Source organism: Ranitomeya imitator, chromosome 3 (genome assembly GCF_032444005.1).
Source record: "Ranitomeya imitator isolate aRanImi1 chromosome 3, aRanImi1.pri, whole genome shotgun sequence".
NCBI classification, from domain to species: Eukaryota; Metazoa; Chordata; class Amphibia; order Anura; family Dendrobatidae; genus Ranitomeya; species Ranitomeya imitator.
In genome coordinates, this window is record NC_091284.1 from 318,643,823 (window position 1) to 318,657,394 (window position 13,572).

At 48.6% G+C, this 13,572-nt stretch overlaps 1 protein-coding gene and 1 long non-coding RNA gene across 2 annotated transcripts in view; one reads left to right on the plus strand and one right to left on the minus strand.

Moving 5' to 3' along the window:
• Positions 1 to 2,531, minus strand: part of FANCE (FA complementation group E) — a 119,454-nt gene extending 116,923 nt beyond the window's left edge. The window contains exon 1 of the mRNA XM_069756617.1: positions 2,510 to 2,531. The gene's annotated coding sequence lies outside the window, so the exon portion shown is untranslated. The remainder of the gene's footprint in view (positions 1 to 2,509) is intronic.
• LOC138669832 (uncharacterized) overlaps positions 1 to 13,572 on the plus strand; it is a 135,003-nt gene that overhangs the window by 113,154 nt on the left and 8,277 nt on the right. Inside the window, exon 2 of the long non-coding RNA XR_011319242.1 lies at positions 427 to 616. This is a non-coding gene — a long non-coding RNA (uncharacterized lncRNA). The remainder of the gene's footprint in view (positions 1 to 426; positions 617 to 13,572) is intronic.

A 13,572-nucleotide genomic window follows, 5' to 3' on the forward strand; every position in this document is an offset into this window, starting at 1 on the left:
ATTTCAATGTTGAGGAGTGATAGTGTTAAGACATAGTCAGACGGCTGTATAAGTAGGACTGAGAGCAGAATGCAATGCCTGGACTAGCTGTGGCTCCCCCAACCCGAGCGTAGCGGTTACATAGAAGTACATGAAGCTGTCATGGGTCGGGGGAACTGCTGGCTTGAAAAAATGCTAGCGGTTTCTAAGTTGAGTGACATCATTTATGAAGCAGAGAACATTTCAGGAGAATGCTGGTGGCTTTACTTGTGGCGTCTTTTAAGAAATCTCTTCAGACGTCTATGTAGAATGAACAGGTCACTTCTTTTAGAAACTTCAGTTTTTAAAGCCTCAAGTGGGTAAAAGACGACAAAAGATGGAACATACGCATAGGAAGGCGTTCTGACATCACTATGGATTATGCTCATTCTTTTTGCAATTTTGCAGCACTTTTTCAGGATGGTTCTGATGGAATCGGTTTGAAAAAGACGTCATGTGCAAATACAAAAACAGCGGCATTCTTCACCCATAAACAACCTTGGCACCCATCTAGCGAAAACCTCATCAGCTTTCCATGATGGAGCTGTTAATAGGAGCTTTCCCTACAGCTATGCTAAGCCTTGATCCAAAGCACAATGTAAGCGGATTGTCAGGTAAGGGAACCGGCAGCATACTGTAAATTAGGAGGACAGCCTGCCACAGGCACGGCCTTTACACTGAAGCCAGAATATAATGTAGGGCACCAGTCAGATGCCCCTGTCCAATCGCCTGGATGGGCACCCTCGCCAATATCCCAGGAAGGTGACATCAGCTGCAGTTTTCTGCCCAGGTCACACACAGCCGAGCTCCCCCACCAATTCTACATGCACAATCGGGTCCTTCCTCCCCATTCTACATTCACAGCTGAGCCCCCATTCTACACGCGTAGCAGAGCCCACCCATTCTACACGCACAGCTAAGCCCCCATTCTACACGCGTAGCTGAGCCCACCCATTCTACACGCACAGCTAAGCCCCCATTCTACACGCGTAGCTGAGCCCACCCATTCTACACGCACAGCTAAGCCCCCATTCTACACGCGTAGCTGAGCCCACCCATTCTACACGCACAGCTGAGCCCCCATTCTACACGCGTAGCTGATCCCACCCATTCTACACGCACAGCTAAGCCCCCATTCTACACGTGTAGCTGAGCCCACCCATTCTACACACACAGCTAAGCCCCCATTCTACACGCGTAGCTGAGCCCACCCATTCTACACGCGTAGCTGAGCCCACCCATTCTACACGCACAGCTGAGCCCCCATTCTACATGCGTAGCAGAGCCCCCTTATTCTACACGCACAGCTAAGCCCCCATTCTACACGCGTAGCTGAGCCCACCCATTCTACACGCACAGCTAAGCCCCCATTCTACACGCGTAGCTGAGCCCACCCATTCTACACGCACAGCTGAGCCCCCATTCTACACGCGTAGCTGATCCCACCCATTCTACACGCACAGCTAAGCCCCCATTCTACACGTGTAGCTGAGCCCACCCATTCTACACACACAGCTAAGCCCCCATTCTACACGCGTAGCTGAGCCCACCCATTCTACACGCGTAGCTGAGCCCACCCATTCTACACGCACAGCTGAGCCCCCATTCTACATGCGTAGCAGAGCCCCCTTATTCTACACGCACAGCTGAGCCCCCATTCTACATGCGTAGCAGAGCCCCCTTATTCTACACACACAGCTGAGCCCCCCTATTCTACAAGCACAGCAGTGCTTTCCCATTCTACACACACAGCTGTGCCCCGCTCATTCTACACGCACAGCGGTGCCCTCCCATTCCACATGCTTGGCTGAACCCCCTCATTCTCCACGCACAGCGGTGCTCTCCCATTGTACACACACAGCTGTGCCCCCCCATTCCACACGCTCGGCTGAGCCCCCTCATTCTACACGCACAGCGGTGCTCTCCCATTCTACACACAGCTGTGTCCCCCCCATTCCACATGCTCGGCTGAGCCCCCTCATTCTACACACAGCTGTGTCCCCCCCATTCCACATGCTCGGCTGAGCCCCCTCATTTTACACACAGCTGTGTCCCCCCCATTCCACATGCTCGGCTGAGCCCCCTCATTTTACACGTACCGTATCCAGTTTAGAAACTAAGTAACATTCATCACTTGCCGCCAGTGCGCGTCTGCTGACGTCAGAGTCACGTGTGAAACAGCGGTCAGGTGACTACGCGGCGGCGCTTTGCTGACAGTGACAGGCAGCAGGTCACTCAGGCGAGCAGAGGCGCTGTGCACGGTACCGGGAAGGTGAACACGTGACGCCAGGACACCAGCTGCTCCTAGCAGTGACCCGGCTTTCTGGTCTGCATGGGTCCAGTGACATCCCCACTATGTTCTGCTGTCCCTCATGACCCCACTGTGTACACTGTGTCATCAGAAGCCCGGTCTCTAGCTGGGGCCACTACGTCTATGTCCCCGTGAGGGGTGAATTATTCCCTAGGCACAGGACAGGCAGGACCTACTTACTGATCACTGGGAATCCTAGAAGCTGAATGGCGTGGCAGTGCGCATGTGCTGTGTGGGACGGGATCATTTAGGAGTTTGGGAATTCTGTAACCCCTTAAAGGGACACTGTCACCTGAATTTGGAGGGAACAATCTTCAGCCATGGAGGTGGGGTTTTTGGGTGTTTGATTCACCCTTTCCTTACCCGCTGGCTACAATATTGGATTGAAGTTATTATTATTATTATTATACATTTTTATAGCGCCATTTATTCCATGGCGCTTTACATGTGAATACGGGGCAAATATAGACAAATACATTAAACATGAGCAGATAACAAGGCACACGAGTACATAAGGAGGGAGGACCCTGCCCGCGAGGGCTCACAGTCTGCAGGGGGTGGGTGAGGATACACTAGGAGAGGGAAGAGGGAAGTTCATTCTCTGTCCTCCGTAGTACATGCCTGCAGTACGCTGATACCCCATATGTGGGGGTAAACCACTGTTTGGGCACATGTCGGGGCTCAGAAGGGAAGTAGTGACGTTTTGAAATGCAGACTTTGATGGAATGCTCTGCGGGCGTCACGTTGCGTTTGCAGAGCCCCTGATGTGGCTAAACATTGAAACCCCCCACAAGTGACCCCATTTTGGAAACTAGACCCCGAAAGGAACTTATCTAGATGTGTGGTGAACAATTTGAACCCCCAAGTGCTTCATAGAAGTTTATAATGCAGAGCCGTGAAAATAATAAATACGTTTTCTTTCCTCAAAAAAAATTATTTAGCCCAGAATTTTTTAATTTTCCCAAGGGTAACAGGAGAAATTTGACCCCAATATTTGTTGTCCAGTTTCTCCTGAGTACGGTGATACCCCACATGTGGGGGTAAACTACTGTTTGGGCACATGCCGGGGCTCGGAATTGAAGTAGTGACGTTTTGAAATGCAGACTTTGATGGAATGCTCTGCGGGCGTCACGTTGCATTTGCAGAACCCCTGATGTGGCTAAACAGTAGAAACCCCCCACAAGTGACCCCATTTTGGAAACTAGACCCCGAAAGGAACTTATCTAGATGTGTGGTGAGCACTTTGAACCCCCAAGTGCTTCACAGAAGTTTATAATGCAGAGCCGTGAAAATAATAAATACGTTTTCTATCCTCAAAAATAATTTTTTAGCCCAGAATTTTTTATTTTCCCAAGGGTTACAGGAGAAATTGGACCCCAAAAGTTGTTGTCCAGTTTCTCCTGAGTACGCTGATACCCCATGTGTGGGGGTAAACCACTGTTTGGGCACACGTCGAGGCTCAGAAGGGAAGTAGTGACTTTTGAAATGCAGACTTTGATGGAATGGTCTGCGGGCGTCACATTGCGTTTGCAGAGCCCCTGGTGTGCCTAAACAGTAGAAACCCCCTACAAGACCCCACAAGGAACTAATCTAGATATGTGGTGAGCACTTTGAGCAAGTGCTTCACAGACGTTTACAATACAGAGCCGTGAAAATAAAAAATCATTTTTCTTTCCTCAAAAATGATGTTTTAGCAAGCATTTTTTATTTTCACAAGAGTAACTGGAGAAATTGGACCCCAGTAATTATTGCGCAGTTTGTCCTGAGTATGCTGGTACCCCATATGTGGGGGTAAACCACTGTTTGGGCGCACGTCGGGGCTCGGAAGTGAGGGAGCATCATTTGACTTTTTGAATACAAGATTGGCTGGAATCAATGGTGGCGCCATGTTGCGTTTGGAGACCCCTGATGTGCTTAAACAGTGGAAACCCCTCAATTCTAACTCCAACACTAACCCCCCCACACCCCTAACCCTAATCCCAACTGTAGCCATAACCCTAATCACAACCCTAACCACAACCCTAATTCCAACCCTAACCCTAAGGCTATGTGCCCACGTTGCGGATTCGTGTGAGATTTTTCAGCATCATTTTTGAAAAATCCGCGGGTAAAAAGCACTGCGTTTTACCTGCGGATTTACCGCGGATTTCCAGTGTTTTTTGTGCGGATTTCACCTGTGGATTCCTATTGAGGAACAGGTGTAAAACTCTGCGGAATCCGCACAAAGAATTGACATGCTGCAGAAAATACAACGCAGCGTTTCCGCGCTGTATTTTCCGCACCATGGGCACAGCGGATTTGGTTTTCCATAGGTTTACATGGTACTGTAAACCTGATGGAACACTGCTGCGAATCCGCAGCGGCCAATCCGCAGTGTGGGCACATAGCCTAATTCTAAAGGTATGTGCAAACGCTGCGGAAAACGCTGCGGATCCGCAGCAGTTTCCCATGAGTTTACAGTTCAATGTAAACCTATGGGAAACAAAAATCGCTGTACACATGCTGCAGAAAAACTGCACGGAAACGCAGCGGTTTACATTCTGCAGCATGTCACTTCTTTCTGCGGATTCCGCAGCGGTTTTACAACTGCTCCAATGGAAAATCGCAGTTGTAAAACCGCAGTGAAATGCACAGAAAAACCGCGGTAAATCCGCCATAAATCCGCAGCGGTTTAGCACTGCGGATTTATCAAATCCGCAGTGGAAAAATCCGCAGAGGAACAGAATACGTGTGCACATACCGAAACCCTAACCCTATTCTAACCTTAGTGGGGAAAAAAAAAATTCTTTATTTTTTTATTGTCCCTACCTATGGGGGTGACAAAGGGGGGGGGGTCATTTATTATTTTTTTTATTTTGATCACTGTGATAGATTATATCTCAGTGATCAAAATGCACTTTGGAACGAATCTGCCGGCCGGCAGATTCGGCGGGCGCACTGCGCATGCGCCCGCCATTTTGGAAGATGGCAGCGCCCAGGGAGAAGACGGACGGACCCCGGCAGGATCGGTAAGTATGATGGGGTGGGGGGAAGCACGGGGGGGGGGATCGGAACATGGGTGGGTGGATCAGAGCGCGGGGGTGGATCGGAGCACGGGGGGTGGATCGAAGCACGGGGGGGATGTATCGGAGTGCAGGGGGGTTGGATCGGAGCACGGGGGGGTGATTGGAGCACAGGGGGAGCGGACAAGAGCACGGGGGGAGCGGAGCACAGGACGGAGCGGTGCATAGCACTGATCGGATGACTGGGGGGGGGCGATCGGTGGGGTGGGGGCACATTAGTGTTTCCAGCCATGGCCGATGATATTGCAGCATCGGCCATGGCTAGATTGTAATATTTCACCAGTTTTAATAGGTGAAATATTACAAATCGCTCTGATTGGCAGTTTCACTTTCAACAGCCAATCAGAGCGATCGTAGCCACGGGGGGGTGAAGCCACCCCCCCTGGGCTAAACTACCACTACCCCTGTCCCTGCAGATCGGGTGAAATGGGAGTTAACCCTTTCACCCGATCTGCAGGGACGCGATCTTTCCATGACGCCACATAGGCGTCACAGGTCGGATTGGCACCGACTTTCATGACGCCTACGTGGTGTCAAAGGTCGGGAAGGGGTTAACCTGCGATTTCTGAGGCTGGAGACTCGGATAAACTTATCCTCAGAAGCAGAGGTGACTTTTGGTCTTCCTTTCCTGGGGCGGTTCTCATGTGAGCCAGTTTCTTTGTAGCGCATGATGGTTTTTGCCACTGCACTTGGGGACACTTTCAAAGTTTTCCCAATTTTTCGGACTGACTGACCTTCAGTTCTTAAAATGGCCACTCGTTTTTCTTTACTTAGCTGCTTTTTTCTTGCCATAATACAAATTCTAGCAGTCTCTATTCAGTAGGACTATCAGCTGTGTATCCACCAGTGGCGTAGGAAGGAAGGTGCGGGGGGGGGCGGTCCGCCCCGGGCGGCACAATGCGGGGGGCGGCCGGCGCTGCAGAAGAAAAAAAAAAAAAGACGCCCCTTTAAATCTTCGGGCGGCGCCGTCCGCCGCCACGACCAGGGCCAGCTCCCCCCACCCCCGGGTCCCGCCCCCGCCCCCCGCTCTATACTCACCTCTCCTGGTTCCTGCGGCGCCGGCAGCTGCAGCCTCCTCTGACTCTGCGACGTCTCAGAGCAGAGGGCGCGATGACGTCACTACTGTGCGCGCCGCTCTGCCTCTCTGTCCTGAGCGTCGCAGAGCCGGAGAGACGCTGACTGCACCGGACCTGCGCTAGGAACGGGAGAGGTGAGGATTTTACTTTTTTTTTTTTTTCTTTATGTCTGACTGTCTGGGGCTGGGGCAATGCTGGAGACCATGGGGCAGATTGCTGGACACACTGGGGCAATACATGAGACCATGGGGCAGATTGCTGGACACACTGGGGCAATACATGAGACCATGGGGCAGATTGCTGGACACACTGGGGCAATACAGGAGACTATGGGGCAGATTGCTGGACACACTGGGGCAATACATGAGACCATGGGGCAGATTGCTGGACACACTGGGGCAATACAGGAGACTATGGGGCAGATTGCTGGACACACTGGGGCAATACAGGAGACTATGGGGCAGATTGCTGGACACACTGGGGCAATACATGAGACCATGGGGCAGATTGCTGGACACACTGGGGCAATACAGGAGACCATGGGACAGATTGCTGGACACACTGGGGCAATACAGGAGACTATGGGGCAGATTGCTGGACACACTGGGGCAATACAGGAGACTATGGGGCAGATTGCTGGACACACTGGGGCAATACAGGAGACTATGGGGCAGATTGCTGGACACACTGGGGCAATACATGAGACCATGGGGCAGATTGCTGGACACACTGGGGCAATACAGGAGACCAAGTGGCAGAATGCTGGACACACTGGGGCAATACAGGAGACCATGGGGCAGATTGCTGGACACACTGGGGCAATACAGGAGACCATGGGGCAGATTGCTGGACACACTGGGGCAATACTGGAGACCATGGGGCAGAATGCTGGACACACTGGGGCAATACAGGAGACCATGTGGCAGAATGCTGGACACACTGGGGCAATACAGGAGACCATGGGGCAGATTGCTGGACACACTGGGGCAATACAGGAGACCATGTGGCAGAATGCTGGACACACTGGGGCAATACAGGAGACCATGGGGCAGATTGCTGGACACACTGGGGCAATACAGGAGACCATGGGGCAGATTGCTGGACACACTGGGGCAATACTGGAGACCATGGGGCAGAATGCTGGACACACTGGGGCAATGCTGAACACTGGGGGTAATATGCTGGACACACTGGGGCAGACTGCTGGACACACTGGGGAAAGGCTGGACACTGGGGCAGATTGCTGGACACACTGGGGGCAGTGCTGGACATACTGGGGCAGATTGCTGGACACACTGGGGGTAATATGCTGGACACACTGGGGCAGATTGCTGGACAACATGGGGGTAATATGCTGGACACACTGGGGCAGATTGCTGGACAACATGGGGGTAATATGCTGGACACACTGGGGGCAGGACTTGAGGCATGGGCAGAATGTAGATACGGGGCATGATTGGAGACACGGGGCAGGATTGGATCATGGGGCAGGACGGATACGATGGAGGCTGGTGGGGCAGGATGTGGAGATCATATGGGGTAGAATGGATACTCATGAGGGCAGGATGCGAGAACATATGGCTGGAGCCAGGAATGAGAAACGGGGCCAGGGTGGGGAATATTATTACCATAGGGGCTAATTAAGGGATATTATTACTGCAGTGATGTATTTATTTTATTTTTTGAGTGTACTGTTTTAAATGGGGGGGCGGTCCTGTTACTGTGCAGAGTGACACTATATCACCTTTTTTTCTTCATGTGATGTAATGTAGAAGTTGTGAAAAATTAAGTAATGTGTTCTGCAAGCGGGGCTCGAGATAACTGTGTTATTTCCTGCAGAAACGAGTCCTGGCTGGAAGGAATGATGGCGGTCTGTGCTGGATGAAAGATGAAGGACTTCACCTAGAGACGTCACTGGTGAGTCAGTGTTACCTATACACTGACACTATACACTGTATACTATATAGAGGTCCTGTGTATAATGTCACCAGTGATCTCTGTATTACCTCTACACAGACACTGCATACTAAGTACAGATCTCCTGTGAATACTGGCACTTATGGTGATAGTATTGTGGTTTTTTTTTTATTACTGATCAGTATTGTAGTATTCAGTCACTATGTGGTGGTAATATGTGGTCTGGAAATGGTGTTGTGGTATTTGTCCCTTGTATGTAGTATTATTCGGTCACTATGTGGCCTGGTCATGGTGTGGTGGTATTAAGTCACAGGTGTGGCATGTGGGGGTGACACCATTAGGCCCAGTTTAAGTTCTACAAAACAGGAAAACCGTTTTTGGTAACCTTTGTGTGTATTGAGCCGGGGGGGGGGGGGCGCCAAACTCGGGAACAGCCCCGGGCGGCAAAAGCTCTAGCTACGCCTCTGGTATCCACCAGACTTCAGCTCAACACAACTGATGGTCCCAACCCTATTTATAAGGCAAGAAATCCCACTAAGTAAACCTGACAGGTCCCACCTATGAAGTGAAAACCATTTCCGGTGACTACCTCCTGAAGCTCATCAAGAGAATGCCAAGAGTATGCAAAGCAGTCATCAAAGCAAAAGGTGCCTACTTTGAAGAACCTAGAATATAAGACATATTTTCAGTTGTTTCACACTTTTTTGTTAAGTATATAATTCCACATGTGTTAATTCATAGTTTTGATGCCTTCAGTGTGAATTTACGATTTTCATAGTCATGAATATACAGAAAAATCTTTAAATGAGAAGGTGTGTCCAAACTTTTGGTCTCTACTGTATATATATTCCCGGCCTGTGACTTGTGATATATATATCGCTCTCACTGCAGAGTGCCTTGATAACCAGTATGTAACAGGGCAGCCTCTCTGGCTACTACTTATCCTGGTGCACTTCCCTGACTGACCTGATGGTAAGGGGGGCACCGGAGTGCCCTAACTGTGTAAGCTACGTCACAGATTGGTGACGGTGGTGGGATATCCGTATTCCCCCGCCTCTCATGTTTTTCCCCACAAGTGGTGGCAGCAGTGGGATATCCATATTCCCCCAGCTCTCGCGTTTCCTTACAGTGTAAAAAAATATACATTTTGACAATAAAAATGCTGTTTTCACTCCAATTTTTTTCATTTTCACTAGGATATCAGGCGAAAATGGACCTCAAGGTTTATGCAATTTCTGCTGAGTACGCCAATACCCCATATGTGGGGGGAAATTACTATCTTTGAGGCACAGTGCAAAGCTCAGAAGGGAAGAAGTGCCAGATTGGAGTTTAGATTTTGCTGGAATGGTTTGTGGGGTCCATGCAACATTGGTAGAGCCCCTGAGATGCTAGAACAACAGAACCCCCCCCCCCCCCCCCAGAAGAGACTGCCTTTTACAATTTACCCCCCTAATTAATTCATATATGGGTGTAGTGATCATAAGGACACCACGTGTGTCGGAGCCTTACACCATTGGATGGTGAAGAAAGAATAATTATAGTTTTACCACTAAAATGTTGTTTTAGCACCAAGATTTTGATTTTTCAAAGGGCTAATAGGGAAAAAATGGGCCTCATAATTTGTTTTACAATTTCTCCTCATTACGCCAATACCCTATATGTAATCGGGAACTAATTCTCAGGCACACTGCAAAGTTCAGAATTGCAGAAGTACCATATTACCATCTTTTTCTGATTATAAGACGCACTTTTATTCCCAAAATTTGGTGGGGAAATGGGTGTACGTCTTAGGGTAAATTCACACGGGGCGTTTTTGCTGCATTTTTTGTTGCTTTTTTACTGCTAATTTTCAGCTGTTTTTTACAGTACCAGCAAAACCTATGAAATTTCAGAAATCTCATGCACACACATTGTTTTTTTTGTGTCATCAGTATTTTGTGCTTTGCTGCGTTTTTTGGACATAGAGCATGTCACTCAGCGTTTTTCCAGGGTTTTTTCAGCGTTTTCCACCCATTAACTTGAATGGATGGTGAAAAAACGCTGCAAATACGCAGGCTGACTTTTCTTGCAGCGTATTTGCTGCAGAAAAGTCAAGGAGAGACAGATGTGACATCACACTCGGCTCTGCTACCTCTAGATGGCAGGCTGCATGATGTGTCCAGGCAGCCTGTCATCCAGCAGAGTGGACCCGAACCCCATTCATTTGAATGGGACAGTGTTTGACACACTGTCATATGCATGACAGCGCAGCAAACACTGCTTCTGATTGACAGATTTCCACCCTGTAAAACGACAGCAGGAGCGATCATCTTCGATCGGAGGTATAAACTTCACCTCTGGTCAATGGTGTCAGCTGATGGGACTACTGATCCCATCATCTGACACCTACAGCCGCTAATTACAGTGACAGCAGGATGGGAGTTTTAATCTGCCCGCTCCTGCACTATAAATAAATAATTTAAACAAAAAACGGTGTGGGATCCCCCCCATTTTTGATAACCAGCCAGACAAAGCTCACAGCTTGGGGCTGCAATCCCCAGCTGTCAGCTTCAGCAAGGCTAGTTATCAAGAATAGAGGGGTCCTCACACTTTTTTTAAAATTATTTAAATAATTAACAACACGGCGTGGGCTAACCCCCATTTTGGACAACCAGTCTTGCAAAGCTCACAGCATAGAAATAGCAGCCCACAGCTGCCAAGAAAAGGCGCATCTATTAGATGCACCAATTCTGGCGCTTTTGCCTGGCTCTTCCCACTTGCCCTGTAGAGGTCGCAAGCAGGGTAATGAGGGGTTAATGTCACCTTACAATAGCCAGCTTAGAAATGGAAAGGTGTCAATAAGACACCTATCCATTACTAATCCTATAGTAGTTAAAGGGTTAAATAAACACACACACACACACACACTAAGAAAAGAGTCTTTTAATGAAATGAAACACCACACAGTTTTGCCATCTTTATTATTCTGCCATTCCAAGCGAAGGCCTCGATCTTCTGAAATAAAAATAATAGACCAACACAAATACTCCCTGTTCCATCGTAGTACAATATAACGAGTGTCCCACACAGTATCTGGGGGAGATAAAGCTTACAACAATGAGCGATGCTAATGTGACCGCTCCCGGCTGTAAGCGACTGGGGAATGAATGATACGCAGCGGGCGCAGGCTCAGTAACTAGTGGTGAGGTCACTGAGCCTGCGCTCACTCACAGCCTGACCTGAGGTAACCTCTGGACCGTGTGAAAATACCAGTGAAGAGTTTACTGCAGGTAATCTATCTATTCTATCAATCTATTCATTCTATTTATTGTATCAATCTATTGATTCATTCTATCTATTCAATTCTATCTATGTACAGGAAGTTGTTTTATTTCTCTGCGTGCATTCAACTTTATTGGCATGCAGAAAGAGAAAAAAAATGCACCAAAAACGTGACAAAAACGCACCTAAACCTGCATTTTTGGCGCAGCTTCTTTCCTGCCAAGAAGATCAGGTTTTGCTGCATAAAAAAAAGCTGCAAAAACGCTGTGTGTGAACTTACCCTTATAATGCGGATATACCTTACCGGCCGCAGGCTGGGATGAGGGGGTGTTCGGATGTGCGGCGCGCTGCTGCAGGTGTTTGGTGCTGCGGGGGGTCTGCCGACATCTTATGAAAGCCCAGAGTCCTTGCAGTGACATGGTTTCTTATGCGGCGGACTGGACTCCGGGAAAATGGCTGCCAGCATGGGGCGGCGCATGCACAGATGGAGATCTCGGCACCAAGATCTTGGGAGATGAGATGTCAGCGCCGCCCTAGGCAGGCAGCCATTTTCATATGATCTACGCACTACATCAGGGTTTCTATCTAAATCTTTGAATGTGATTTAGATGAAACACCCAAGGGATCGATTTCCTATAATGACTCAGCAGTTACTTCGGACTCCGTCTGGCCTCTGTTCAGCGTTATCCTTCATTTCAGAAGTGCACAAAACTACCCCGGACCGGCTTTTATGCACACATAAAAAGACGGGCACCGCCAGATCATAGACCAGACAGCGTCCCAAGTGCCTCCATCTGCCTCATTATAGGGAATCTTCCATTGAGGGTGCCACCTGAATCACATATTTCAGAGATTTACATGGAAACCCTTGTGTAAGTGCTCAGCGCAGGATAAATGTGAACCGAGGCTTACTGCGTCTTTGGGAGGCAGAATTAACAAATCAACAGCAGGTGAAGAATTGGTTTTATGTATTTTTTTCACCGTTCCTCGTCTGGTATAAGCGATTAGTCGATTTTATTCTTTGGGTCGGTGCGATTACAGTGATACTAGATCTATCGGGTTTTTATGTTTGGCTGCTATCACACACTTAAAGACACTTTTTTTGTATTGCGAGCTACAATTTTTCCATATTTCTAATGCTAGTCTTTTGACGGCTTTTTTTTGTGGGAGGAGTTGATGTTTTTATTGGTACCATTTTTGGGTACATTACATTTTTTGATCGCTTTCAATTCAGATTTTTGGGAGGCATAATAAACAAAAAAGCATAGTTACTTACCGATTACAGTATTTCTGAGAGCCCATGACAGCACCACCAGAGAGAGGGGATCCGCCCTTTAGGGACAGGAAACCTATAGGATAAAAGGGCGGTACCTCTCTCCTGCATCAGTTTGGTTTACAGAGCATCGGAGGTCCTCCAGGTTTTTGACAACAAGAAAAATATACACTTTTAACATATTGCTTATCAGGTATACACCGGGTCTATATTAGTAAAACACACTTCGTTTAAATAAAATGCTCACCGCACACATGATGAGGGGGGGAATAAGCGGGTGCTATAATGGGCTCTGAGAAATACCGTTATCGGTAAGTAAATATGCTTTTCTCAGTCCCCCATGACAGAACCACCAGAGAGAATTGCAGAGATTATTGCTTAGGGAGGGACCACAGCCTGCAGAACCCTTCTTCCGAAGGTCAAGTCAGATGAAGAGGCTAGGTCTAAACGGTAGTGTCTAAAAAAGGTTGAAGGTGATGACCAGGTGGCTGCCTTACAGATTTGGTTTATTGTATTGATACCTCTGACCTTTCGGCCCAGGAGGTCACCATAGCTCCTGTAGAGTGTGCTTTCAGCCCCTTGGGAACTGTGTTTCCTGTGGACAAGTACGCCAAGGCTATCGCATCTGTTATCCAGCGTGCTATAGTGCCCTTG